A 27550-nucleotide genomic window follows, 5' to 3' on the forward strand; every position below is an offset into this window, starting at 1 on the left:
GAGAGAACATGGCTACAGAACCTGGCTGGAGAACCTGGATAATGTGGCTGGAGAACCTAGCAAGAGAACATGGACACAGAACTTGGCTGGAGATTGTGGCTAGAGATCCTGGCAAGGCTGCTGATCAACTGAACGCTGTCTCCGTGTCATTCCTTCTTTGCCGACTCCGTCCACACCTTTGGGGACCCCTGGACCTGCTGGGGTTGGACCCTGGCATAATATATATGATTTCATTGTCTTCTGACTTGCACTTTTGCTCTTAGTTCAGGTGTCATTCTTTGTGACCTTTCTGCTGACTGCTTTTATGATCTGTTCCATAACTTTGAAGTTTTATAGTTTTGCTTTAATTGTGGTATGGATCTCTCTCTTAAAATCTTGCTTGAGTTCATTGGGCTTCCTTGATTTGTGGTTTAGTCTGAAAAATTATCTTTAGATATTGCTTCTTCCCCATTCTTGATGTTCATCATCTTCTTCTGGAACTTCATTAGATGTAAGTTAGATTTCACTTTTTCTCCACATCTATTAATTTTTCTTTTCTCCCTTTGTTATTTCAGAAAGAAACCTGATTTATCTACTTTTATTCTGTGGTCACTTCTTTAAATTTGTATTTTTAGTGTCTCTATCTCTCTTTATTTTATGCCAACTCAGTGATGTAAATATATTTTGTTCAGCTTTTTTAAAAAAATATATTTTATTGTTTTATTACAGAGAGGAAGGGAGAGAGATAGAGAGCTAGAAACATCGATGAGAGAGAAACATCGATCAGCTGCCTCCTGCACATCTCCTACTGGGGATGTGCCCGCAACCCAGGTACATGCCCTTGACCGGGATCAAACCCGGGACCTTTCAGTCCGCAGGCGGACGCTCTATCCACTGAGCCAAACCGGTTTCGGCTTGTTCAGCTTTTTAAATTTTGCAACAGGAGACTCATTAAGGTACCTGCTTTTTCTTGCTTCTGAAAACAGAAGTCTGTTCTGTCACACTGTGTGTTTGCTCCAGAGCCTAGCACATTCCTTGACTCATTCATTCCAGACATGTTTATTGTATGCCTGTTATACATCAATGCTAAGGATACAAGTTGAACAAGGACTTGGTTTTTCAGGAGCTTGCATTCTGGTGAGTGGAAAGAGACAGTATGTAAGGTGGCCTGTGGGGTAAGTGTTAGGGCAGAGTGTCAGAGGAATGGGGATGGATTAGGGGAGGCTTTCTTCAGAAGAAGGTGATGTGTAAGCAGATGTCTGGTGATGTAAGGCAGGCAGCACAGCTTGCAGATGTTGGAGGAAGGGTGTTCCTGGCACAGGGATAGCCAGTGCAAAGTTGGGGCTAAGCCTGGTGCATTTGGTGACCCACAGGGAGGTCACGGTGGCTGGAGGAGTCAGGAGCCAGGATTGGAAGGAGCTGAGCCTGAAGTTGGAAGCTGGGGCCAGATAGCATGGGGTCTTGTAGGTCAGAGAGGGGAGGGGAGGAAAGTATGACAGAGAGCTCTTGGCAAGTTTTGAGTGTGGTGGCTTGAACCAGGTGGCTGAACAGAGGTAGTGTGAGGTGGCCACATTCTGGCCCTGTGTCAAGGTGGAGCTGATGGCATGTCGGGTGTGAGGGAAGGAGAGGAGCCAGGGATGACGCCCGGGCAGAGTCCTGGGCAGCTGCATAGATGACGGAGCTGTTTACTGTGAAGGAGAAAGATTAGGGTAGGAGCCCTTGAGTGGGTGGTTGGGGGAGCAGAAAGTAAGTGTTGGACAGTGCGTCTGAGATGTCTCTCAAATGCCTAGTAGAGGGTTCTGAGCCAGTGGCTGGGTTATGTGGGAGTTGGAGCTCCAGGGAGAGGTCTGTACTGGAGAAGTAAAGTCAGGGAAGAAGCGGGTCGCCTAGGAAATGGGTGTGCATATCTCGGAGCCCTGGGCCCTACTAGTTCTTGCACAGCCATGAAGGCGTTGCCTGGGGACTTTGTAGGACAGACTGAAAGGCATGTGGGCACTGGGATTGAGTGAATGTAAGTGATACCCAAGCCAGTTATCTGTAACTTGAAGATAAGGAACTTGAATTCCTTTACCGGAAAAGCTTGAATTTCATGCTTTGGAAATTGTGGAAGGTGCCTAGTGGTGCCTTATTTTCCTTTTAGATTTTCAAAAGTAACTCAACTATGCCTGGCTGGCGTGGCTCAGTGGTTGAGTATCGAGCTATGAACCAGGAGGTCACAGTTCAATTACCAGTCAGGGCACATGCCTGGGTTTCGGGCTCGATATCCAGTGTGGGGTGTGCAGGAGGCAGCCGATCGATGATTCTCTCTCATCATGGATGTTTCTTTGTCTTTATCCCTCTCCCTTCCTCTCTGAAATCAATAAAAATATCTTTTTAAAAATCTTCACTAGTATATTTTTAGGGTAGAAAAATTAAGAAATACAGGTACGCAAAAAGAAAAACCCAAAACTCACATATTCCACCATCCAGAGAAGGGGAAAAGTTAACATTTGTTCAAGTATTTGCTCAGATGTCCCCTCCTCAGGAAAATCTTCCTGAGCACTGTGTGCCCCAACCCTCACCCCACCTGCCACTACATTCCTTACTGGTCTGTCTTCAGGTCTTCTGAGCCTGACCGTCAGCAGGGCCTTTCCCACTCTCCTTCACTCCTGTACCCCTTCTGCCTGGCACATCACACGCCTTCATTACATTTTGTTGAGTGTAAGAATTCACACACTTTGGCTATGCCTTCCAGACTTCTTTTCTGGGCAGACACCACTCTTAAACATGCATTTTTAATTAAGCTAAAGTGTTTGATGTTTTAGCTACTACAGAGTATCTGTGCACTCGGTCTGTCTTTCCAGCTGGGGCACCTCAAACTCACACTCACTGGGCTGCAGGCAGTAGGCTTCTCCTTCCTCTTCGCTCCCTTGCTCCCTCCCTCCCTCACTCCCTCCCTCCCTCCCAGCCTAGTCAGATGTGACCTTGACTTATCTTTCCTGATGCTATACTGTGCGCTCATGGACTGCAGAGCCCTGTCTTATGATGGATTTATTTCACTCCCTTCCCCCAGCTCTTAGCAAGGTTTCTGGAACTCAGAAAGTAAATGTTTTTAGAATATTGGGGAAAATATGCATAAAATAATAAACATTGTTTTGACTTAGCATTTTACCCAGTTTTTCAGAATAAATTATATATTTTATTGGAAATGTTTAAAAATTTGGGACATAGGCAATTTCTTAATTAAGACAGCCAAATTGACAACTGTTTTATTAAGGAAAGGCTGTGTGTGTGTGTGTGTGTGTGTGTGTCTGTGTGTGTGTGAGAGAGAGCAAGAAAAAAAGGGTGTATGAGGAAAGAAGGAGAGAGAGAGAGGGTGTGGGAGGCATGGGGGGGGGTGTCTGTGCATGTACTTGTATGTGATATGTATGTTTATGTCTGTGTTTGGTATTATAATTGAAGTTAAGATAGTAACCAAGCCATTTTCAGGGTTTCTTAGATACTATTTATGCTAGTTGGGCATCTATATATATAAAACCCTAATATGCAAATAGACCTAATGGCAGAACAACTGAACAACTGGTTGTTATGACTTGCACTCATCACCAAGGGGTGCATGCGGAACATGGCAGGCATCGGCCATAGCGGGATGAACTAGCTGGTGGGATGGTGGAGCAGGTGAGCGGGGACACCAGACCAAGGCGGGGTGCCGGTCGCTGTTATTGGGGCGAGCCTTTGGTGGTTACTGAAAATTCTTTGCTCCCATGCACCACGGCCCTGTCTGGTGTTTGCGCCTGCTGCTGGCGCCAGAGCCACCACTCGCACCCGCTACTGGCACCTGGCGCCGGCCCTGAATGCTTGTTGCTGTCAGTGGGTGCAAGCTGCGGTTGCAGGCCCTGATTGCCCCTCAGGGCTTCTCCACCTCCCCCTGCTACTGAGGGGCAATCGAAGCTGGCATCCGCCTCTCGCACCTGCTGCCGGTGACGGCTTTGCTCACACCCACAGCCAGCCCTGGAGCTGCCTCTCGTACCTGCTTCCAGCGCCTGGTGCTGGTCCGATTGCTCTGCGCTGTCAGTGGTTGCAAGCGGCAGCTGCTGGTCCTGATCACCTCTGAGGGCTTCTCACCTCCCCCTGCTCCTGAAGGGCGATCAGGGCAGCAGCTGCCACTCACAGCACTCTTGAATTCCTTTACCTTCAGCAGGTGTGAGTGGGGCCAGTGCTGTCAGGGCGTGGGAGCAGTGGCGGGGGAGCGGGGCTGCCAACAGACAGGGAACTGGGGGGCACTGCAGGAGGGGTCGAGCGGGGCCACGGAGGATTGGCCGAGACCCATCCCTGTGCCCACCACAGTCTTGCGGCCCACAGTTCCTTATCAAGGTGCATGAATTCGTGCACTGGGCTCCTAGTTGTATCATAAATAGAAATAGCATAAATTTTTCTTCTTTGTAACCTGGTAACTGGAAATGTATATTAGGCAGGTAGCATCATGAAAAAAAATATAGGAAGCTTAATATTGCAGGCGTTTGTTTTGTATCCCTGGAGTTTTCAGTGCACAACTGAGAAATGAGCATGTATGTCTTGTTTGCTGAAGTGACATGAGCCCTATGGGATGAGTCATGGCCAGAGAGACTGAGAGGAGTGTAATGGGGACAAGCAGGTATAGATGGACATTTGCCGAGTGCCTCGTGTGTTTAGGCATTTACATATAATGTGCCATGTGTGTTTAGGCATTTACATAAAATGTGCCATGTGTGTTTAGGCATTTACATACAATATGCCATGTGTGTTTAGGCATTTACATATAATGTGCCATTTAGATTACTTATAACTTCCCTGAGCAGTAAGTCAGCCATGGTTATCCCCATTTTATCGATGGGAAGAATGAGGCTTACAAGTTAAAACTGGTAGCTGTCACAGCTAGTTCAAACCATGGGCTCTCTCTGTTCTCCTTGTTTAAGGGAAACTTTTGCTATATTATGCTTGGTTTTAGCTCATCAGTTTTAGATTGTTGCTTGATAAGTAGATACCCTGTTTATTTTTTCAAATTATTGGATAGGTCTTTATGTTATATGAATTTTTGAAAATAAAATCACTGTCAGGTTAGAACTAGTCGTCAGTTTGTCACACCAGGTCCAAACTGGCCCTATGTCCTTCTCTAAAACAGAAGACGTTGGCTCCAGCTTGAATGAAACGGAATAGTTTCTTGAGGAAGTAGCACCGTAGTTGAGTGCATAGACACCTACTTAAAAACCAAATCCTTTTGTGGTTTGTGTGACTTTTTTTTAACTTCAAAGGCACATATTCATAGCACTGCTTGAGAAGTATTTGAGCCGTTCACTTCCTGACAGAGCTCTGATGGGCGTGAGTTCTCGTCAGTGGTTTCCTAGCTTTGTGGTGGGTGGCAGGGCGGCACGTGCTGGTAGGTAGATGGAGCAGAGGTCTCTCTTCTTGCAGTGTAATGAGTGACTCAGGCTGGCACCCAGCGATGTGCCCATGGGCACCCTGCCCTTTGTAAATTCTCTCTCCCCTTTGCTTAGAAGCCAGAGCCACTTCCTAGGACCTGCCTCAAGGCCCTGTGTGACCCTGCACTGAAGTAGTGTGTACTTCCTTCTCTTTGTCATGCAGGGTCCTCTACCTGAGGTGCCTGTCCCTCCAACTCATGAGTTCCCACGGAAATGTCAGTCCGTGCACCCTTCTGGACCCCCCTGTCTGTTCCTATAGCATTTTGTGCAGAATGCTCTTTGAATACTTGCATTCTCTGTGTTAGAGGAGGTTGTGTCCGTGTCTGTCAACCCCATGGGAAGGGAATGCTCAGTGCTTGTGCCTGGCCTGTTTGACGGAGTCTGGCCCGTAGTCACCACCATCAGCCTGGCACTGTGACCGGTTGTTGAAGGCCCCACACTGGCACTGTGCCAGGTCTCAGACAGATGCCATTGGATCCTCAGAACCTCGAAGGCAGATTGGATTCCATTTTACAGATAAGCAGTATCAATCACAGACCTCTTAAGTAGTGTGCGTGAGCTGACTGGGCCATTCAGCAGGCACACCAGCATGTCTTGTTAAAGAATCGCAGATGCACATTTCAGAGACCTAGATTTACCCAGGAGCGCCGTGTTCTTTGGTATTACTCTCTCGCTGCCTCTAGCTTTCAGGTGGGGGACGCCGGCCTGCAGTCCTTTCTCAAGGATTCAGCAGGGGGGTGCGCTCAGAAAGACTCTGAGGGAGGGAAGAACCTCGGAAGTGCCTCGCTCTGCAGGAAAAGAGGCAGCGGGAACTGCCCACAGAGGCCCTTTGTGTGACAGGAAGTCCTGCGCTGGAAGGACTGCCTCAAAGTGGAGGGGTTGAAAGAGCTGAAGCGGTTGACCCGAGGCCACTCTGACTCATGCAGTTGTTAATATGCCCTTTGTGAATCTTGGGAACCTGCTGCAGCAGACCTCGGAGGTGGCCTCCTGACCGCCAGCTCTCAGGGGTCAGCATTTCTCCTGTCGTCTGCCCTTGTGAATGCCCCCATTTTCTTGCCTGAACAAAGGACAGCCTCCCGATCCAGTCTATAGTTTCCCTTCTGCTTTTGCCAGAGAACCTTTCTGTCTCATCTGGGCCTGCGTGATTTTTCATTTTTTAGGCTTTAAGTGTGTGACTTAAGTTGGAAAACTTGCAGCTCAAGGAAGAAGTATCCCACTGGGCAAGTGCTTCTGACCGAGAGAAGGAATCCTCGGGAAGGGTTTGATGTAGCTTAATAGCTGGCGGTGGTGGAGCTGCACCAAGAGCTCAGGGAGTGAAGATGAAATGAAGGTGCCCGAACCGACAGTCCAGTTCGCCGCAGCTTCATCAGACACGCTGTCGTATGGTGCGGGTGGCCATCTATGTCACTCGTTAGGCACTGTGGGTAGGATGCAGGACACCCTGAAGGGAACGGGGAGGTAGTGGTGGTGATGAGCTGACACATCCTCATGTGCCCTCCAACCCTGACCACCAACTCCGAGGAGAGAGAGACAGAGGGAGAATGTGTGTAATGCTGCTTGTGTGAAGGGATTCTAAAATTATGTTGGAATAACGCCGCTCTGTCCTTGGCAGGCAGCTTTACTTTACGTGTTGGGACTCCTCCTGGGTTGACTTGGTGGCAAATCAATGTACACTTGTTCTTTAGAGCCGTAAAGTGAGTCTTTGTTCAATGTGACTGCCTGGGCCATCGTAGAAGGCCAGCGTAGAAGGCTTGCGTATGTGGGGCAGAAGAAGCCACAGCTGTTGAATGTGTTTAACTGTGGCTCATACATGCTCTTTAGATTTTGGTGACTGGAGGTCATATCCTTTTCCATATTTAGAGTGGTGGAGATCAGAACTGCAAAGATCCTTTTCATCTAGCCCACCCTCACATGTGGAGAAGGGGAAGTGAGTCTCGGGGGGGTGCGGGCGGGAATAGATGTGAGAAGGACTCCAGCCCTCTCCCCATTCATGTGATGACACCTGGGAGGAGTTACTCAGAGGTGGCTTAGCCCTGGCTGGTTTGGCTCAGTGGACAGGGCATCGGCCTGCGGACTGAAGGGTTCGATGCCGGTCAAGGGCACATGCCTGGGTTTGGGGCTCGGTCCCCAGTGGGGGATGTGTGGGAGGCAGCCGATGGGTGATTCTCTCATCATTGATGTTTCTCTCCCTTCCTCTCTGAAATCAATAAACATAAATTTTTTTAAAAAGGTGGCTTAGTGTCTGGTGAAAGACAACTTAATATGACTGCTGTTTAAATTGCTGGTAAATTTCCCCCATTAATGCAACTACTAGTCCAAAGGAAGACACATGGTGTTTATAGTTATGGAAGGAGATTCTGTGATTACAAATATTAGTCAGTTAAGAAAGTGTCCAGGTGTCTGAATGATGAGTCTTCTTTGTGTGTCCGCCACTCTTCTGGCTCTTTGCACGACCTCGGGGGGCCTGATCCCACTTCTGTCTCTGCCTAACACTGGCAGGTGGCCTGCCAGCCTCTCCTTGAACTTCAGAGGCAACACTGCTGAGGACTCCTTCCTAGTGCTGGAGAGCTGGGAGTTCAGTGAGTTTTTCTTTGTGTAAAGTCATGCATGACCCATTCTCTTGAACATGAATCCAGCTTTGTTATGTGAAGAAAGAGTATGATTTCCCTTTCCCTCGTGCAAATATGTGTGCGTCTTAAAATGGACCCCTGAAGTCACGTCACAGACATGAGACTAAGGAGGCTCCCTGCGTCACCACGGTCTTCTCCACCCCTGGTACACCTCCCTCCCCACTCACACACACAGTTGGTCATTTGTTGGTTCAGACATTCAGTCACTTAGCAAATATCTGAGCATCTACCTCACTGGGCTGCAAAAATGAAAATACCGAGAGAGGAAGTCCTTGCCTTTAAAGTTTGTGAAATGAATGTCTGTGTGCCGCTGTACTCTGCTTTTCTTTGCTTACACCCAGTTTCGCATATAAAACGGCTCACCTGCTTGTCCGTTATAATGGCTGTGTGGCGTCCATTCTGTCAACTCAACATGTTTTCTCAGTTCACTAGCATTGGACTTGTCTCCAGTCTTTGCTGTTATAAATATTACTGAGATGAACATTTTGTTCAGGCTATTTTTCTTTGAGTTTATTTGCTTGAGACATATTCCCCAAAGTGGGACTGCTAGGTTAGAGGTCGGTAACTATTATCAGCCTTGTTCTGTATTTCCAGATTTTTCCATGAAGGCTATTAGCAGTGTTAGAATACATTCCTATTTTCTTATAGCCCCACTAAAACTGGCATTGTCATTTTAATTTTTCTTATTTTTATAAGTTACTGCCTTTTTTGGTTGTTTTTAATCCTTACCTGAGGCTATTTTTCCATTGATTTTTAGGGAGAGTGGAAGAGAGAGGGAAAGACAGAGAGAAACATCGATGTGAGAGAAACACATTGATTGGTTGCCTCCTGCATGAGCCCCTACCAGGGCCCGGGCTAGGGAAGAGCCTGCAACCAGGTATGTGCCCTTGACAGGAATCAAACCCAAGACCCTTTGGTCCGTAGGCTGACACTCTATCCACTGAGCCAAATTGGCTAGGGCAAGTTATTTCCATTTTTAAAGGGAGTTAAGCTATTTTCCTCTCACGGTAATTTGCTCTGTTAGACTTGGCTAGGTTACGTTGCAGTAATAAGTGAGCCCCAAATCTCAGAGGCTTAAGATAACAAAAATATCTTTCTTACTGTGCCTATCACTGACGGGTAGTTCCACACAGTCGCTCTAGGGCCAGGCTGGTTGAAGTGCCCTCTGTCCTGTAGCTGCAGTGGGATGCTTCTCGGTGGATGACAGGCAGAAAGGAGAGGGCCGGGACTGTGCGAGGCTCTTCACTGGTTACGGGCCTGGCTTAGCGGGCAGAACTCCAGGGAGCCTTCCTGTCGGTGCCCAGCTGTCTTTCCTCCAGTGAGCTCCCCTGCGGCAGCTCCTTTGGACCTTCAGTCTTCATATCAGCCCTGAACATAGTTTAGGTAATAAGGTTTTGTCAGTTGTGTTGAATCCCTTTTTATTTGCTTTCCACATGACATTTTATTATGCAGAGGTTTAAATAATTACATAAGTTTTGGGGACATCCATCTTTTTCTCTGGTATTTCTTTCTTTCCATTTTTTTTTTTTTTACCCCCAGTGATCTCTGAACTTTTTATTGGCCTCCTGCCCCCCAAGGGGTGCTCCACTTCTGCTGCCTCCTTAACACCTCAGAACTTTGGTGTCACTGACCTCAGACACCACTTTGCCAGACACCCTGTGGTGGTGGTCTTTAGGATGGAGTGTATGGAGTTGCTGTTGTCCAGGGCATCACCAAAACCGAAGTTCTCCCCTGCTTCCAGCCGGCAGCGGTAGGTGGTGATCTCAGCCTCCAGCTTGACCTTGATGTTCAGCATGTATATATTTTTCTCTTTACATAGTACTCCTGGGCCTGGTGCTGCCTCTCTGCCCAGGTCTGGGGCAGCTCTGCCTCCAGGTAGAGCAGGATCCCACCTACTGTTCCATCTGCCTGGCATAGCGTGTCTCTACCGCCCGCAGGCTCTTCTCCAAGCTGGTCTTTAGAGGTCTCATCAAGTTCAGGTCTATCTCCAAGAACTGAACCATTTGTCTTAGCTCCAGGGGTGTCATCTCAGCAGCGCCTTTCTTAGCGGTGTGCGAGGTGGCCACTGTGGTGCTCTCCTCAGTCTGGTGGGACCAGTGCTTGTCTAGCTCCTCTCGGTTCTTCTGAGCCAGCTGTCATACGAGGCCTGCTGTCTGCCAGGATCTTGCGAGGTCCTGAGGTTTGGGAGCATCCAACTCCACAGTCAGCCCAGAGTTGGCATTCTGGCTTTGTAGACCATTTGCTTCCTCCTCGTGGTTCTTCATGAAGAGCAGCTCCTCCTTGAGAGCTTTGATCTCTGTCTCCAGCTGCAGCCAAGTGACACTTTCAGAGGCAGTGATGTCACTCTCCAGTTGGTGCATGGCCGACTCTATCTCATACTTGACTCTGAAGTCATCAGCAGCAAGACATGCATTGTCCATCTGCAGAATGATGCTGGCATTGTCCACAGAACTTGCCAAGATCTGAGCCCTCTGGTCTTCCATGGCCTTGAAATAATGCCCCCAGTCTCTGACCTGGGGTCCCTTCTCCACGTGTTCCTGGATTATGCTCTCCAGTCTCCCGAGTATCAGCCTTCAGGCTCCTCACCCTCTCCAGGTAGGAGGCCAGGTGGTCACTCAGGCATTGCTTAGTCTGCTTCTTACTCCGGATGCCCCCATATGCTGCCAGACCTCCAACCATCCTCACAGTCAGGCCCCCGGACCCCAGCCACCTGGACGTTGGTGGAGCAGGATACGCAGATCCAGGAGCCTGAGCCCCCAGCATCTGTGTAGACGCTGGCTGTGCTACTGGCAGGTTGGGCTCAGTGGCTGGGAGACTGCACGGAGCCCAGGGTTCGGTAGTTTGTGAAGAAAGAAGCCAGAGCGGGTGCTGAAGCTCATGTTGTTCAGGGAGAAAGCGAGAGGCCAAGATTCAGGTTCCAGCAGTCTCTTTTGTTTCTTTAGTATCACAATTTATCTTTTTCTCGGAGCCAGAGAATAAGCTATTTTCTTTGAGTTGCTTAAAATAGATTTTTATTTGGCTCCATCTGACGCTTCAAACTAGTCCAAATATATAATGTAATGTCAAGGGGTTTTAATCTAAGTTAACTTAGGTTTCTGGTGATATGTTTGTTCTGTAACATGAAAAACCTGGGCCCATCCCTCAGTGCAACTCCCTGCACGATGAAAACACTCCTCAGGGTAGGAACGCCCTCCACCTGATAGAGGGTGTGATGAAAACTCACAGAGCTGGGTGAAGAGGAATGAGGGCAGGGTGTCTGCTCTCACCACTGCTACTCACCGCTAGCCAGGGCGGTGAGGCAAGAATGGTAAATGAAAGGCATACAGATCAGAAAGCAAAACGTAAAACTATCTCAGTTCACAGATGATGTGATCTTACATGTAACAATCCTAAGGAATCTATTAAAAAACTATTAGAGCCGAAACCGGTTTGGCTCAGTGGATAGAGCGTCGGCCTGCGGACTGAAAGGTCCCAGGTTCGATTCCGGTCAAGGGCATGTACCTGGGTTGTGGGCACATCCCCAGTAGGAGATGTGCAGGAGGCAGCTGATCGATGTTTCTCTCTCATCGATGTTTCTAACTCTCTATCTCTCTCCCTTCCTCTCTGTAAAAAATCAATAAAATATATTTTAAAAAAAACTATTAGAACTAATATATACGACTTCAACAAGTTTCAGAATACAAGATCAATATATAAACGATATGGTATTTCTGTAGACTAACAATGGATAATCCAAAAATAAAATTTAGAAAACAATTCCGTATAATAGCATGAAAAATAATAAAATAGGAATAAATTTGAAATACAAGACTTGTACATTGAAAACTACAAAACATTGTTGAAAGAAATTAAAGGTAAACTCAAGTAATTGGAAAGATATCCCACATCCATGCATTGGAAGACTTAACATTGTTAAGTTGGCAGTATTCCCTAAATTGATATACAGATTCAGTGCAACCCCTATCGAAAGCCCAGCGACTTCTTTTGTAGAAATCAATAAGCTGATCCTAAAATTCATATGGAAATGCAAAGTATCCAGAATAATCAAAACAGTTTGGAAAAAGCAGAACTCACACTTCCCAATTTCAAAACGTGTACAAGTGTTCAAGGCTGGTATTGGCATGAGGGTAGAACCAAGAGAACAGAATGAATCCCTAATATTTATGGTCAATTGATTTTAGACAAGAGTGTCAAGCTAAAGAATAATGAATAGTGTTTTGAACAATTAGTGCTGGGACCACCTGATACCTACATGTAAAAGAATGAATATGGACCTTTGCCCTACACCACATATAAAACTGAGCTCTAAATGAATCAGAGACTAAGTGTAAGAGCTAAATCTATAAAATTCTTAGAGGAAAACAGGCGTAACTGTTCAGCACCTTCGATTAGGCAGTGGTTTGTTAGTTATGGCACCAAAACAAACAACAAAAGGAAAAAAGAAACTCGGCCGAGTTGCTCTGTTGGTTGAGGCTATGTCCTGTGTGCTGAAAGATTGCCAGTTTCTTCCCAGTCAGGGCACATACTTGGGTTTCGAATTTGATCCTGATCAGGGCATGAACGGAAGGCAACTGATCGATCGATGTTTCTCACATCAGCGTTTCTCTTCCCTTCAGCATGTCTCAGGTGAGGACTAGCCTAAATAAATAAATAGATAGCTAGATAGATAGATAGATAAGTTGGACTGTATAAAAATTAATACTTTTCTACAAGCCTAGTCGGTTTGGCTCAGTGGATGGAGCGTCGGCCTGCGGACTCAAGGGTCCCGAGTTCGATTCCGGTCACAGGCATGTACCTTGGTTGCGGGCACATCCCCAGTGGGGAGTGTGCAGGAGGCAGCTGATCGATGTTTCTCTCTCATCGATGTTTCTAGCTCTCTATCCCTCTCCCTTCCTCTTTGTAAAAAATCAATAAAATATATTTTTTTAAAAAGGATAATATCAAGAAAGTAGAAAGACAGCTATAGAGTGGGAAGTTGGAGGAGGCTAGGCAGTGGAGGGCTGCCAGCTTGAAGGGAAGGAACTGAGAATTGGGAAGTCCAGGGACTGGCAGGTGCCCATCTCCAGGTCATGCTAGTCTCCCTGTCCCCAGTGCAGGGGCGCCACTTCCTAACTCGCTGACCTCGGCGACTTTTTCTTTTCTCCTCCCTGCCACATCTGTAATAAAGGGGAGTGTGGAAGGCTCTGCGCATGGCAGGCCTCTGGGTGTAGCTGTGACAGCCAGCAGTAGCCGATGTTATTCAGTCAGCAAACCAGTGCTCTTCTCCGTGCTGCTGCCTGTGCGCAGCTCCGAAGTTCTGAGATGAAGAGGATATGAGCTTGCACTTGAGCAGCGCGCAGTCTAATAAGTTACTTTGCAACGCGTGTCTTTCCTCTCATTGCATAGAATATACAAATCTATTTTTGGAATAAAATGCTGTCCTAATTACTGAGTAAAGAAGGGAATTGAGTTTTTATGCCAGTACTATTTCTTTCCATTTTGTTTCAATTTTCATTCTTTAATGGCTGACTATGAAATAATAATAGGTGACATTTGTTAGACTGGTCACAGCACCGTCCTACTTGAGTGTCACCATCATCACCTTCCCTGCAGCAGGCTGCACTAATGAATTGGGCCAGGAAAGAGTCCAGCTTGAGAAATCTGGTCATTGTGTCTGGTGCTAGGGAGAGCGTTCCCGCATTCAGCAACTTATGGAAGGCCGGATATGTGCAGATCCCTAAAATGCCGGTTCTGAGAAGTCGGCCCTTGATCTGTTCACTGTGGTCTTCCACACCTGCACCGGAGCAGGTGTTCAGGTACGTGAATTAGTGAATAAGTGAATGACTAGAGGGACTGACCGTGAGATGTAGTGATACTGTTTGTACAGCGGTTTAGGGGAATGTCTCTTTCAGTAGGTGAGGAGGCCGAGGCAGGTGGGGAAGTGGCTTGTGCAGGTCAAGGCCAGAGGCAACACTAGAACCAAGTCTCCTGGCTCCACCGTCCCACCCCAACCTTGAAAGCAAATGTGGCCATATTTCTCGTAAAAACATTTTTCTGTGGAGCATGTTCCGTTCCCATGGTGGGGCTGCCCCCTCTTAAGGGTTTTGGGGACAGGGAATAATAGAGTTTTTAGGCGACTTGTTTGCTGGCTTGGCTAGGCCTACTCTCAAGTTTTCTTTCAAATCTGGGAACCTTCCTATACATTTTCTTGCATTGTTGTTTGCATTCTCACATTAACATCAGTTTGGAAAGTGTGTCATTTTTGTCCTTTTTAAAGTAACTTTTTCTATTCTTAAACCATTGGAGCATCAAGTCAATATTTAGCTCAGGGACTTCTTCAGCCAAGTCCCCACGTTCCCAGGGTGCTTGCCAACCAGAGGTCTAAAAAAGTATCGCTGTAAAAATCAGTCGGAGACATGGGCCTGTCAGCTGACACGGAGTCTGGGGACATGTGTAAACACTGTTCGCTCCGGCTCCTGGATGAAACCTGTGGGTAAGTAGCTGACGGGCTGGACTGAGACGTGGTGACAATGGGTCTCGTCCTTCCTCTGCTGCCGAGACAATTACTGCCCAGAACATGGGAAGCCACCTGAAGGTGCCTGGGGGCTGGCCATGACTTGTTTTCTGTGAGCTGTTCAGATGTAAAAGACACTAGGGCAAACCTAGTCATTTCAGGGTTACTACATGACTCCAGAGCTGGCTTTTTTTTTTTTAATGCTAATTTCTCCCATGGAAAGTGTCACTTTATCTAACCTTCAGGATCCAGCTGAGACAGCTCCCCCTCTCCCTCCTGCTCTCCCCTTTGCCTTGTGGTTCTGTCTCATTCCTTGAGCACCTGCTTTGGGTTACCTGTAGATTAAAGGGCGGAGACCTTCCCCATGGAGTGCAGGTGGAGTGGGAGAAGGCCCGCTGTGAGCCTGCATGGATGGCCCGGGGCGGGAGTGCTGAGTCGCCAGGCTGTCCTAAAGGACACTGAGGAATTAATGGCCAGGGGCAAGTTCATACACCCTCTGCTGTGTGGTCCTTGAGCCAGTTCGTACCCAGTGAGCCTTTCTAGAGGGGACTTCCCTCGGTGCTTCTGAAGGCTGCGTGCAGTACCGCAGCTCGTGGTGAAGTTTATTTCCCCACGTTGGGAGGGAAAGCTCCCTTTCCCGCCTCCTGCATGTTCCAAAGGTGGAGGTTTCCTGGAGCGTTTTCTGCATCTGCGGCTTTCCTTTCTTCCTCGGGCCAATTTTCAGAATAAAGTGAACTGACCTGCCTTTCTCTAGGTCTTCAGAACCATTTCCTCTTCATTCTCAGGCCAAAGGAATTCACTGCTGAGCATTCACTGTTCATACACAGTTATGAAGTATGAACTAAGCAGTTACTTTCCAATTGGAAATGAAACCCCTGGTGCAGATGGAGAGGGAGTCATTCTTAAAGGACCCGCCCAGACTTACCTGGAGTGAGTGCTAGCTTGTTTCAAACACATTTTTCTGTTCTATTCTTTGTAAATGGCATTAGCTCTTGGGGTTGTCAGCTCACACCCAGCATTTAGCAGAATGGGTCTGTCTGATTGTGCAAGTGTGGAAAGGGCTGGAAAGGAGTGAGCTCGGAAGTGTGCCAGCAGGAGGAGGCGGACCTCTTACCTGATTGCCTCACTCTGAAGCTACGGGGTGGAAGACTGAGCCCTTGGAGCGGGGGTCCCGGACCACTTGATGAGGGAGGAGGATTTTCGGGCTCCATATCTGCGCAGCTGGTCCCCAGGCAGCATGGTTCCCCTAGGATGTTGGACATTTCTGCTTCTGGGAGCCACATGGGCTCAGTGGAAAGGGCTCATGCTCTCCATCCCTGCTCCTTACCCACAGTGGGCCGTGGGCAAGTCTGGGTCTGGGAGAGCTGAGTTCAGGGGGAAATACAGGGCTTCAGATAGGCGAGGGGGTGCAGCCTCAGTGGGGGAGGCGGGGGTGGAGAGTAACAGCATTGGATGTGTTGGTTTACGTGCCTTGGACAGAACTGTTCTTCGAGGACAGGCACCGCACTTCCACATTTAGGACGCTGGTGGGCTCTGAGCACATGCTTGTTAAATGGTGGAGCCAGGAAACCGAGTCAGAGTCGGGGATGGACAACGTGGTGGGATAGAGGTTGAGAGAATGAGTCATTGTGTGTTATCCTCAGTGTTTTCCAAAGCGCACACATCTTCATTTCTCCTCCTGTCTGCCTGGCCTCATGTCATCTCTCCTGGGAAGCACTGCAGTCTGTCAGCCCTGCTCTGCTTTTGTGGGGCACCTTTCCCTGGAGGCCCTCCTGGCTCACTCCTTCCCTCTCCTTCAGCTGTCACCTATCACCTTCTGTGTGGCCTTCTCTCCCCCCCCTCCTCCCCTCTATTTACACATGCAGTCTCCTTTCTGCCTCCACCCTCATCCCTTTTCCTTGCTTTATTTCTCTGCAGAGCAGCTACTGTGTGATTTCGTTTCTTTGTCAGTCACCTGCACTGGAGCACAGACTCCAGGAGGCAGGGTTTTTGTCTGTTCTATACCGTTAGATTCTCCAGCACGAGAACATCATGTGACCCAGTGGTCCCCAGTACATAGGTGTTGAAGGAATGGAAAACAAGCAGTAGACTGGGTGGATGATCATGGCCCTCCTAATGGACAAAGGCCAGATTAATTAAAAAGAAAACTCTTTTGATTGTTGTCTTCATTTATTTATGAAACCATGTTTTTTGTTTTGACACAAAACATACAATGCACACGTTCACTGAAAACTTTGAACTAGGGATTGGCACAGCCAGCCCTGTCCATCCTTTTCCACACGCCCAGCCTCTCGTTAGCATGTTGGAGTCTACGTAGAGCTTAAGGATCACTTCCTTTTATGAACAAGCTCACCTAAGGCCAGGGAGCCTTGAGCTCAGCCCCAGGTCTTTCTGCTCCATCTTATTAGATGCATACCAGAGCTGGGAGGGGAACCAGCATGTCATGTTCCTAACACGAGACAGGCTTCCTGCATTGGCTAAGCTAGTCCTTAAGCAGTCTTCAGGGTGGGCGTCATCTTCCTGTTTTATGAGTGGGAAACCAGAGTCACAGAGCAGTAACGGGGTTTGCTTGGGGCACATGGCTTGTAACGCTCAAGTGCTGAGTCAGTCCCATTGGGTTCCGTTCCTTGCAGTGCTCTCGGGAGCACCGTGCAGCCCCTCACAGATACATGGGAATCTCCTCCTCCACATGGTGGGGGTATCTGCAGCAGGCTTACAGATCTTGTGTTTTTAAACTATTTTTTATTGATTTCAAAAAGGAAGGAAGAGGGAGAGAGAGAAACATCGATGATGAGAGAGGATCATTGCCTCCTGCATGCCCCACACTGGGGGTGGAGCCCACAACCCGGGCATGTGCCCAGACGGGAATGGAACTGTGACCTCCTGGTTCATAGATCAGTGCTCAGCCACTGAGCCACGCCGGCCTGGCTCTGTGTTTTTGGAAGATGCGGCTGGTCAGGCTCCCCATGTTCGAGTTGTCCTGCTGTGAGTCCCTTCTTGGGTTGACATTTGTCTGCATGGGCAATGCTTTCCCCTGCCCAACATCACTGTGTACTTGAGTGATTCTCCTGGGGTTTGGGTAACAAACGAAATGGAAATCTCAGTGATTTGTGGGATTTGAATAATTTATGTTGCAAAAGATTAAAAAGTTAGGCCTCACAGAGTAAATTTTAAGGGGTCGTTTAAGTACCATCACTTTGTCGAAACTGTTCAACTGCCAGCAAAGCCTTTTTGCAAACAAGTTTTCCTGATGCCTTGACTCCAGACAGACTTGTAGGTGAGGATGTAGTACGTCCAGAACAAGTCTCTGGCATGAGGAAGAGTGGCCGTTGGCACAGGGGAATAACTACTTCATGGGAAGAGGAGAGAAGAGATACAGTGAGTAGGGCAGGGGAAGGGGAACAGGGAGGAGGCCCGTCCTAATGTAATGAGGATGCCCCAGGACTTGGAGGTTTCCTGAGAAATTCATCCCCGGCTCCATTTCTTCCTTCAGCAGCTGTCACTGCGCAGCTGCAGGTACTGTGATAGGCACCAGGGTTTCCCAGGAGCTAACAGCTTCATTGGGGAAATATGGCACCATAGAGGAACTATAAGGAGACAGTGGAGGGCCGAGGGTCACGAGCGTGGTTGGGGGTAGGGGAGGCTCCTCAGAGGAGGTGGCACTTAAACTGGGCCTTGCAGGATGGGCCTTGCAGGATGGGTAGGAGTTGACAAGGAAGGGCAGTCTCTGGTAGTAGCACGCAGCATGTGTGGCTGTTCAGGGCCTGGCAGGAGGCTGAGGCTTGGCCAGGCAGGTAGGGTAGGCCAGAGTGGAGCCCCATGGCTGAAACCTGTGGATCAAGGGTCTTCTGTAAGTATAGTTACAGGACATGCAGTGGAGACAAGGTTCCAGGGAGGCGGTGGGGTGTACTCAAGTGAACGAAGGGAGAAGATGGTCACGTTCCTACAAAATGCCTTAAAAGGTTGTATGTTAATGATAGAAATGACTGTGGTTCTTTCCCACACTGAGAACACAGTCAGTGCAGGGCACTCTGGGGCCCAGTTATACTTTCTGAATTCAGTTTGGCTTTTATGAAAAGTCTCAAAACAATTCTTGTTGCATGAGTGTATGTTTCCATACTGCCATCAAACTCTGAAACGTACAAGGTCTTGTTCATATCAGGTTGATGGTAAAATTAGAGAAAATTTTCAAAGCTTTTCCTTCTTCTTACTTTCTCTGTCTCACGTTTCTCCGATAGGAAGAAAGCCTGGAAGACTGTCAAAGGACTTGCTGTTCTCATAAGTGTTTGAGGAGAACAGTGTGAGTCATTGTAGCTTTTTGCTGGTATTTTAGTATCCGGTTTATTTTTAAGCAGTTCTGTGCAACTGGAGTTTCTTCCATAGTTTCTGTTACCATGGCTCCATAATATTTCCTTAAATCTGCTTATTCATACTTTCACACACTCCAGCATCAAATTTACAATTCCTTAGAGTCCGAGTATCTTATTCATGATATCCAGGAGTGCTTTTCCAGCTGCAATAGCTTTTCCTCCAAAATGCGTTTTCTCCACAAGTTAGTTGCTTTCCCACTATAGATGCTGGGAAGGAGAGCGTTTGTTCTGTGAAGGATGTGTGCAGTGAGTGGGGTGGTGGGGCTATTCGGGGGCTTCCCTCAGGGTCTGAGAGGAGACCAGTGTCATCTGTGTGGAGCCGCTTCCCCTTTAGAGGCCACAGCTGAAGCCACAGGATGGCCGGCTGCCACATGTGCTCGGGGAGTGTTGGCATTAGGTGGTGTTTTGGTCCAGACATCCACAGACCCTGGGTTCTTGGTTGTCTCAAGTGTGCCCGTGTTTTTGTTCTCTCACTCTTATTTATTTATTCATTTATTTTTGGACTCGACTGAGACTTCCACTTTGGGACGGACTCTTGTTTTAAGAATCTGCAGTGAAAAGCAAAGCAATCCCAATCCTGGCGGGCACGGGCGAAGCTGCCTGGTACTCTCTCCTGGCATTTGGATTTTCAAGGAGATATGTTTCGGCCTTTCATTGCTTTGAGAAATGTGTATGTGTTAAAGGATTGTTCGGGACTTAAAGAAAGTCCCAGAGCAATATGGACTCGTAGAGAGTTTGTTTCCCGTCTCTTATATTGACCTCTCCCGTTTTTCACGGGTAACTGGGTTCTCCCCTGACACATAAATGTAATATCAGACTAGAGTCTGGGTGTGTGCTTGGGGCTTACCACAGGGGACTCGTCTTGGCCAAACATTTTCAGATTCCACTATAAATATAAATGCTGACTGAGCAATGATAGAGCACTTCCTAATACTTGAGAATTTAGAGTATGGTGTAACTGACTGGACCTTTTGTCTGCTAACAGTTGCTGCTACTAACAGGACCCCCTTTTGATCAACAAAAACAAATCGAAATGTGGCCCTGGGTGCTCGGGATGCCCAGGAGGCTCCAGGTGGGAATGTCTTCCGACAGTGACTGCACAAGCTGACCGTTGTAGGAGACTTGACTTTTTAAGAATCACTGAAAAATTATTTCTGCTCTCGTCTGAGCGTCTTTTTCTTTCCTGGGTAATCCAGGAGATGTCAGTGTGCGGCTTCGTAAGTGCAGTTGCTAACAAAGCATTACTGTAAAGTCATTGCTTTTCTTTGCCATCATTTCATTTATAAAGATCCCAGCATGTATTTGTCACTTTCAACAAGTTAAAGGGACCTATTGTGGGTGAGATACCCCAGTGAATTTGCTTTCTAGAGGGGGGAGCAGACTACTTCGGTAAAAAATCCAGGTAGCCATCTATGTTTTAAAGAAATATACAAAGAGAATAGAAATTAGCAGGGTAGAGGTAGCAGGGGAGGTGGGGAGGAGGAGCTGGATGCAAGAGGATGGTCAGAGAGGCTGTGGGCCAAATGCCATCAGGGAGCTGACCATGAGAAGAGCTTTCCAGGGAGAGGAAACAGCATGCGCAAAAATTCCGAGGCAGAAACGAGTTTAGTGTGTTCCAGAAACAGTGCGGGGACCATTGTGGCTGGAGCATATCAGGGCCAGCCAGTGAGGAAGATTGGAAGCGGGCAGCGGGGGGCCAGTCCTGGTGGGACTTGCAGCAAAGGGCAGGAGTTAGGGTTTAGCTCTGAGTGCCAGGGGTTGGAGCAGGTAAGTGACACAATGTAAGTATTGAAAAAGGTTGTCCCATGGAGACCAGAAGTAAGGGTGGATTTTCTGTTCTGCCTAACATTGGGATTTTTTTTTTAAAGCAAACTTATTGACATTTTAGCTTTGAAGTTTTAGAGTTATCAATACCACCTGCATCCCTGGGGATTTGGGATTCTGTGAAGTTTTCTGGGCTCTTTTGGAAGAGAGGTATTGTATGTGTAAATAAATACACTGGTTATTAATAACAATATAACAAAATGATCTCTGTGTGGTCCCGTCAGTTAAAAATATACCTCATCGTAGTGTGTACCATAGATCTCAGCCTCGCCAGCAGCTGAAGATGACAAGCTGTGAGAAATTCACCAACTTTAAACCACATGGGGATTTCTGTGCAGAAATGGGGCACCAGTTCCTCCTTTCTTCATCACTGTTCCTGTTTTAGGGTGGACACCCAGCCCTGCTGTGTAGCCCTCTGAATCCTGCGTGGTCCCACTGACACTGGCCTGTGCCCCTCTCTGACCCCACTTTCACCCCCCGCTTCCCTAAAGGTTCTTTCTGGGATGCCCTGCACCCCTCTACACCTGCCTGATTCCCATCGGTTCCTCAGGAGTCAGTCTGGTGTCCTGGCTGGGAAGCTGCCTGTGCTGGGCGTCCCTCCAGGCTTCCTCAGCACCCTGGTGGACAAACTACCCCTGAGAAAGAGCTTGGAGGGATCATTTGTGGGGTTCAGAGATACTCTGCCCGCTCTTTGGAGGCAGGACTCAGCCATTTGCAGGTGCCCTGCTCTCACCTGATATGTCACAGCTCACTGTGCCCCACTGTTGTCACCATGCCTACCTACCCTCCCAGCAGCCATTAAGAGGGGGTCTTCAGCCCTTCTGGTTTTGTTTAGTTGGTAGAGTATTGGCCCTTGGACTGAAAGGTTGTGGGTTTGATTCTGATCAAGGGCACATACCTTGATAGTGGGCTCAATTCCGTGTGCCAGTTGGGGCGTGTGTGGGAGGCATCCAATCGATGTGTCTCTCACATCAATGTTTCTCTCCCTCTGCCTCTCCCCCTCCCTTTCACTCTCTCTAAAAATCAATGGAAAAAATACCCTTGGGTGAGGATTAACAAAAAAAGGGGGGTGGGCGTGTCCTTCAGTGAGAAGCCCTGGGACCCAGGGTCAGAGTGCATGAGGCTGTGGTTACTGACAGTCATGCTTGTTTTGACTCCTTTATAAAATGCACATGTTAATTGCTGTCGACTTCCCCTTTAAGCCCTGGGATTTGTATGTGCCGGACTTGTACCCCAGGTGACATCCTGTGTCACCAACACTGGCTGTAATTTCTGGGGTGTGGATGTGCTCAGAAGCAGGGGCTGGCTTCACCGTGGGCCTCTGGGAGGGAGGTCAGGCTTGGACTTTGGGGTCCTGGCGAGGACAGTCTTGCAGGGTGGCTGTGAGGCTCCTACCGGATCGAGGAGGAAGGCACTTTGCAGCCGTGAAGGTCACTGCCAGGGCACCATGCTTATAATGACTTGGCTGTGATTGCTCAATGCCCCCATAAGCTCTTGCCAGTAGGAGGCTTTTTAAAAACATTTTAAGCTCAGAAACCTGAGAGTTTGTTTAATCTCACACTCTGATTTTCCAGTAAAGATAGCAGGGTGCTGAAGTGATGCCTAAGGTTCCATAGCTCTTTAATGGCAAATTTGGGACCAGCTTCCAAATTTTGGCCCCGAGAGCCCCTTGTAAGAGTGAAAACTGACTTCTGAACCATCAAAAATTAAAGTTTGTTCCATGTAGCTTCACTGATTTTGTTTTTCTGTTGTTTGTGTTGTGGGACTGTCTGTTTTTTGTGTGTTTTTTGGTGGTTGTTGTTTTAATTGTATCCCCAGCAGGGTGTACCCAGTGGTTCCCTAAGCCAGGCTGATTAACTACCACCATTCTTGTCTCCTGGGGGGAATTAATCGTGTTTAGACAATCACACCATCCCAGGAAGTTTCAGGGACATTCGTCCACCAGGATGTCCATGGTGGACAGCTAGTGTCAAGGTAGGGTTGAATGGATTGAGTCTGAATCCTCTGAAAACTTACACATTAAAGGAATTCTATATTTAAAAAATTATAAATGTTTATTCACTTGAAGTTTCTTAAAAACAAACAAAACAGCCCACCTGATTTCTTCCAAGGGAGAAATTGGAAGCTAGGCTCACTGTCTCCACTCCAGTCTCCTTTTCATGGAACCTCATTCCTTGCTTTTCCCTTTTCTGCCCATTTCTTGTTCATGTGTAATCTTGCACGTGCTATTGCACCTCCTGAAATGTTCTGATTCATCATGTGAAACAAACAGGACCCCCAAAGGCAGCAACATGTTTCTGCCTATGTGTTTTTGGGGTCATTTTTTCTCCCGCACCTCTTAGGTACATTCCCATCCTTTCTCATGGGTATGTAATCTGCCCCTTAAATGCAGATGGAGAATGTCAGTTCAAATTCCTGCTTTTTAAATGGTCTGAGAGATTCACGAACTGTCTTTAGAATGCATGCGCCTAGAGCCCCCAGTGAAGTAGCAGGACAGAAATTGGGACGCTGTATGAGCTGTGGCGTGACTGTGACTGGGAAAGACAAGTCTTGATGTTTTACAGCCATTAGAAGTGACAGGAAGACGGGGATAAAGGGGAACTGCTTATGCAATTGGAAAAAGTAGACCCCAGATGGCTTGTTTGCTGTAAGGACAGACTGGAGATGGCAGGAGAAGAAAAGGCGGGCAATGAGAACGCAACTTGGTGGAACAGAACCCTTGTTGGTTTGGACAGCCCTTGCGTCCCTGTCAGGGGTTGAAGGAGGAAGCTGAGGAAGGCAGGTGTCACCCGTGGGGGAACGTGCCTGCTTCAGAGCTGATGCTGTGCTGAGCGCCGGTGCCGCCTGGTTTGATGCTGGGGAGTAGCTTCTCGGGGTTGGTCTGTTTGGAAGAATTCGTTTTTCTTTAACCTTCCCCAACACAATTGTTTTTCCTGCAGGAGGAAGAGGGTTGCTCTGTACTATTGACGAATAAAATCAGATATCCTTTCCCCACTCTTTTTCTTTTCTTTCGTGTTCTAAAGCCTGAGCCATGTTTGTTCTCATTGAAACGGTTGTGTCCTAATAGAGTTCCTAAATTCTCCTCACCAGCTCCTCCTCCAGAGTGCAGCAGGAAGTTCTGTGCCACCAAGCTCTTGGAATCCCGATGGTTTCCTTGGCAACCCCTAGCTCTTTCTGCCCAGAGGTGCTGACTGTTTTTCAATCTCCGGAAGCCCTTGTGTGTGCCCACTGCCCACCCTGATGGGTGCTGCTGGAGGACCTTCCCAGGCCTCCGAGGGCGTCCCTGAGGAGGCAGCCTTTAAAACACAGCACCGAATCCTATGCACCGAAAGGTTGTGGGTTCGATTCGTGGTCAGGGCACATACAGACTGATTCCACAGATGAAAAAAAAAAATAGGTTGCCAGTTTGATCCGCAGTCGGGGCATGTATGGGAGGCAACTGATCGATGTTCTCTCCCCCCCCACCCCCCCGCTCCCTCCCTCCTTTCCCCTCTCTCTAAAATCAATGAGCACATCCCCAGGTAAGGATTTAAAAACAACTGAGCACTGAGCACCTGAAACTAATAGTAAATAATATTTATTGGAAACTGTAATTGAAAGTAAAACAATGAAGAATCACTCATCAGGAAAAACAAAACAAAACAAAAAATCAAGCATTTTGCAGTGAACAATTTGTTTGCAGTTGTTGAAGTCAACGCACTACACGATTTTGCAGAGATACAAGTCACTTGATTTGCTGATCTCTATCTCTGCCTTTGAGGAATGTGCACTTTTCCAGATGAAATCACTGGAAACAGAATAGGCTGTGCCAGATGTTTGAGCGAGTAAAAAAAGTGTTCCTGTTTTGCTAATGTGCAAAGTGGTGTATTACCTCAGGCCTTACTCCCTGAGCACCCAGCATGGGGGAGGTGGCTCGAGGCTGGGGAGAAGCAGGGACCCCTCCTTTCTCTTGGGTGCTGACGGGCTTTCAGGCCGAGGCTGGAGGCAGAGCGGACCCAGGACCTGGGGCCCCAGCGGTGCTCAGGCCATGGGGCTGAGCGGCAGAGGGGCTCCCTGTGTGGCTGGTGACAGCCAGCTGGGGACTGAGCCACATGTCCCCACTATGGTTGCTGAACCCTTTTGTGGTTTAGTGTACCATGCGCAGTAGTGTTTATAAAAGGATTCTAACCACTAGAGTTGAACCATCTCCACATAAATGCTCCAATTATTTCTGATCTGCAGAACCAGCCTGTGTAAATAAAAATGACCCAGGTTCTTCAGTTCACCTTCTCCCATTCAGGTCTTTCCCGAGTGACTGCCACGTGTCAGACACGGGATGGGGACTAGAGGATGAACACAACAGACAGAACCCCTGCCCTCCCAGAGCTTGTGTTCAGTGAGGGGGTGGTCAGTGAGCAGCACAGGTAAGTAAACGATGTCACTGTTGGAAGAAAGCTGTGCTTCGGAGAGAGAGCAGAAACAGAAGGGCCTGGGAGTGCCCAGAGGGGGATGGGTTGTGGACCTGACTGAGCTGGGGCTGATTCCCGCCTGAGGGGCGAGGGGCAGCCTGTCTCCTGCTGTGGGCTCCCTGGAGGAAGACCTGGAGCAGAAGAGCAAGTGTGGCTGTGCCTGGCAGTGCCACCAGCAGCAGAGGCCTTAGGCTGGAGCTGGGGCAGTGGGGAGAGTGGCACGGGCATGAGGGCTGAGAGGCCGCTGGTGGGGTGAGCAGGTGGCTGCACTCGGCGGAGTACTCGGGGGCTTTGGCTCTGCTTAAGGGGAGACGTGGTCTGACATGTTTTCAGAGGGTCACTATGTTGAGAATAGACGGAAGGGACGAGGAAGCTGGGACAGCTGATCGGAACTGACTGCAGTCGCCAGGGGAGAGGCGAGGGTGGATCACACACCTCTGGCAGGATCACACTGTTTTGTAATACCTGTGGGATCAGACTGTCTGCTGTGCTACAACCCACTGAGCAGGTGGGGTTCCTGACCGTCAGTCCTGACATGTGTGTGGACAGATGCCCTTTCTTGGAGCTGTGGTGTGGTTGTGCGGTGCAGAGAGACCCCCCTTCAGTGCAGGCCATTAATGAAACGAAGTGGAGTCTTTTTGTTAACTAGTTTTTGTATTCTAAAAATATTACTTGCCTATAGTCACAATTTTCAAATAGATGAGAAAGTTACCAGGTGAAATGCTAAAGTCCCCTTCCCACCCCCACAGCACTCCCCAGAGCGAGTCTGAGACCCACTGTGCTACTGGATGAAAAATTCAAGCCTCAAGCGCTTATAAGATGTGCTGTTGAAAACCAACCACATGTGCGCACCCTCATTTCATACTTCCCTTAGGAGTTGTTGCAATCGGCAGGCTGCTGTGGGTGCCTGATTGTTTTGTAATACCAGTGGGATCAGACTGTGTCTGCTGTGCTACAACCCACTGTTTTCATCTGATGTGTGGGAACATCTTCTCATGTCTGTGCACAGTCCTGCCCACCCCTCCTCTGCTGCTGCGCTCCTCTCCACAGGTGGACTGGCAGTTTTCATTTTTATTTTGTTAATCCTCATCCGTTGATTTTTAGAGAGGGTTGAAGGGAAGAGAGAGGAGGGGGCAGAGAAGGAGAAACATAGATATGGGAGAGACACATCGATTGGTTGCCTCCCACACATGCCCTGACCAGGGCTGGGGATCAAACCTGCAACCCAGGTGCATGCCCTTAACCGGGAATCGAACGTGAGACCCTTTGGTGTACGGGTTGACTCCAACCACTGAGCATGCCAGCCTGGGCCAGTTTTCATTCTTGATGGACAGGGAAGTGGTTTTCAGTGTGTATATTTTGTTGCCTCCATGAATACCTACATTTGACTCTTGGGTGAGTTTGTCTGTGGGATAAAGTTTTAGAAGAAATAGTTGAGTCAAAGGCTATAGGTATTTTCTTTTGTTAAATCTGTCACACATTGAGAAGTCTGTAACAGTGCGTAAGGGCAAGCATGAAATGAGGGTGCATACATGTGTTTGGTTTTTAGCAGCATATCTTTTTTTTTTTTTAATCTTCACCTGAGGATACATTTATTGATGAGAGAGAAGCATTGATATGAGAGAGAGACATTGATCAGTTGCCTCCTGTATTTGCCCCAACCAGGGAACAAACCTGTAACCTAGGTATGTGCCCTGATCAGGAATGGAACCGGCAACTTTTTGGGACGACATTCCAATCAACTGAGCCACCTGACCAGGACCAACAGCATATCTTATAAGCACTTGAGACTTGAATTTTTCATCTGGTAGCACAGATAGCAGAATCTGAGTTATCATGCAGCTTACCAATAAGCTGCAGAGTCTTCAGGGCCACCTCAGGACAGGCCCAGCACTCCTCTGGGACCTTGGCTGTTGTCCCTATATCCACTTGCCATCCACCTGGGGTCCACAAGCCCCGCCCTTCCGTTCTCCCACCATTTTGTGTCAGTCTGCCTATAAGGATGTCAGCCCCGGGTGGGCAGGGACCTTGTCTGTCTCGTTAGTAACTTAGAGAAGTACCCAGCACATAGTAGGTACTCAAACATGTGTTTGTAGAATGAATGGGTAAATATGTCCTTACTTAAGGAATGGGCCAAACAGTGACTTAGAAGGAGTTATAGTCATTTCCCAATTAATGACGAATTTTCCACCCTAATCTATCTACACTAATAAAAGAGAAAAATGGTAATTGGCATACGACACTACCCTTTTCATTGGCTAATCAGGGCTATATGCAAATTAACTGCCAACTAAGATGACAGTTAACTGCCAACAAAATGGCGGCTAATTTGCATATGTAGGCACAATGCAGGGCGGCAAAAGGGAAA

General features: G+C 48.1%; 1 protein-coding gene and 1 pseudogene across 4 annotated transcripts in view; one reads left to right on the plus strand and one right to left on the minus strand.

The window, feature by feature from the left end:
• Nucleotides 1-27550, plus strand: part of PACSIN2 (protein kinase C and casein kinase substrate in neurons 2) — a 66826-nt gene that overhangs the window by 7013 nt on the left and 32263 nt on the right. The gene's annotated exons all lie outside the window — the stretch shown is intronic.
• On the minus strand, nucleotides 9593-10926 carry LOC102768699 (annotated as a pseudogene).

The sequence above is a fragment of the Myotis davidii genome, unplaced genomic scaffold, assembly GCF_000327345.1.
Source record: "Myotis davidii unplaced genomic scaffold, ASM32734v1 scaffold428, whole genome shotgun sequence".
Classification (NCBI taxonomy): Eukaryota; Metazoa; Chordata; class Mammalia; order Chiroptera; family Vespertilionidae; genus Myotis; species Myotis davidii.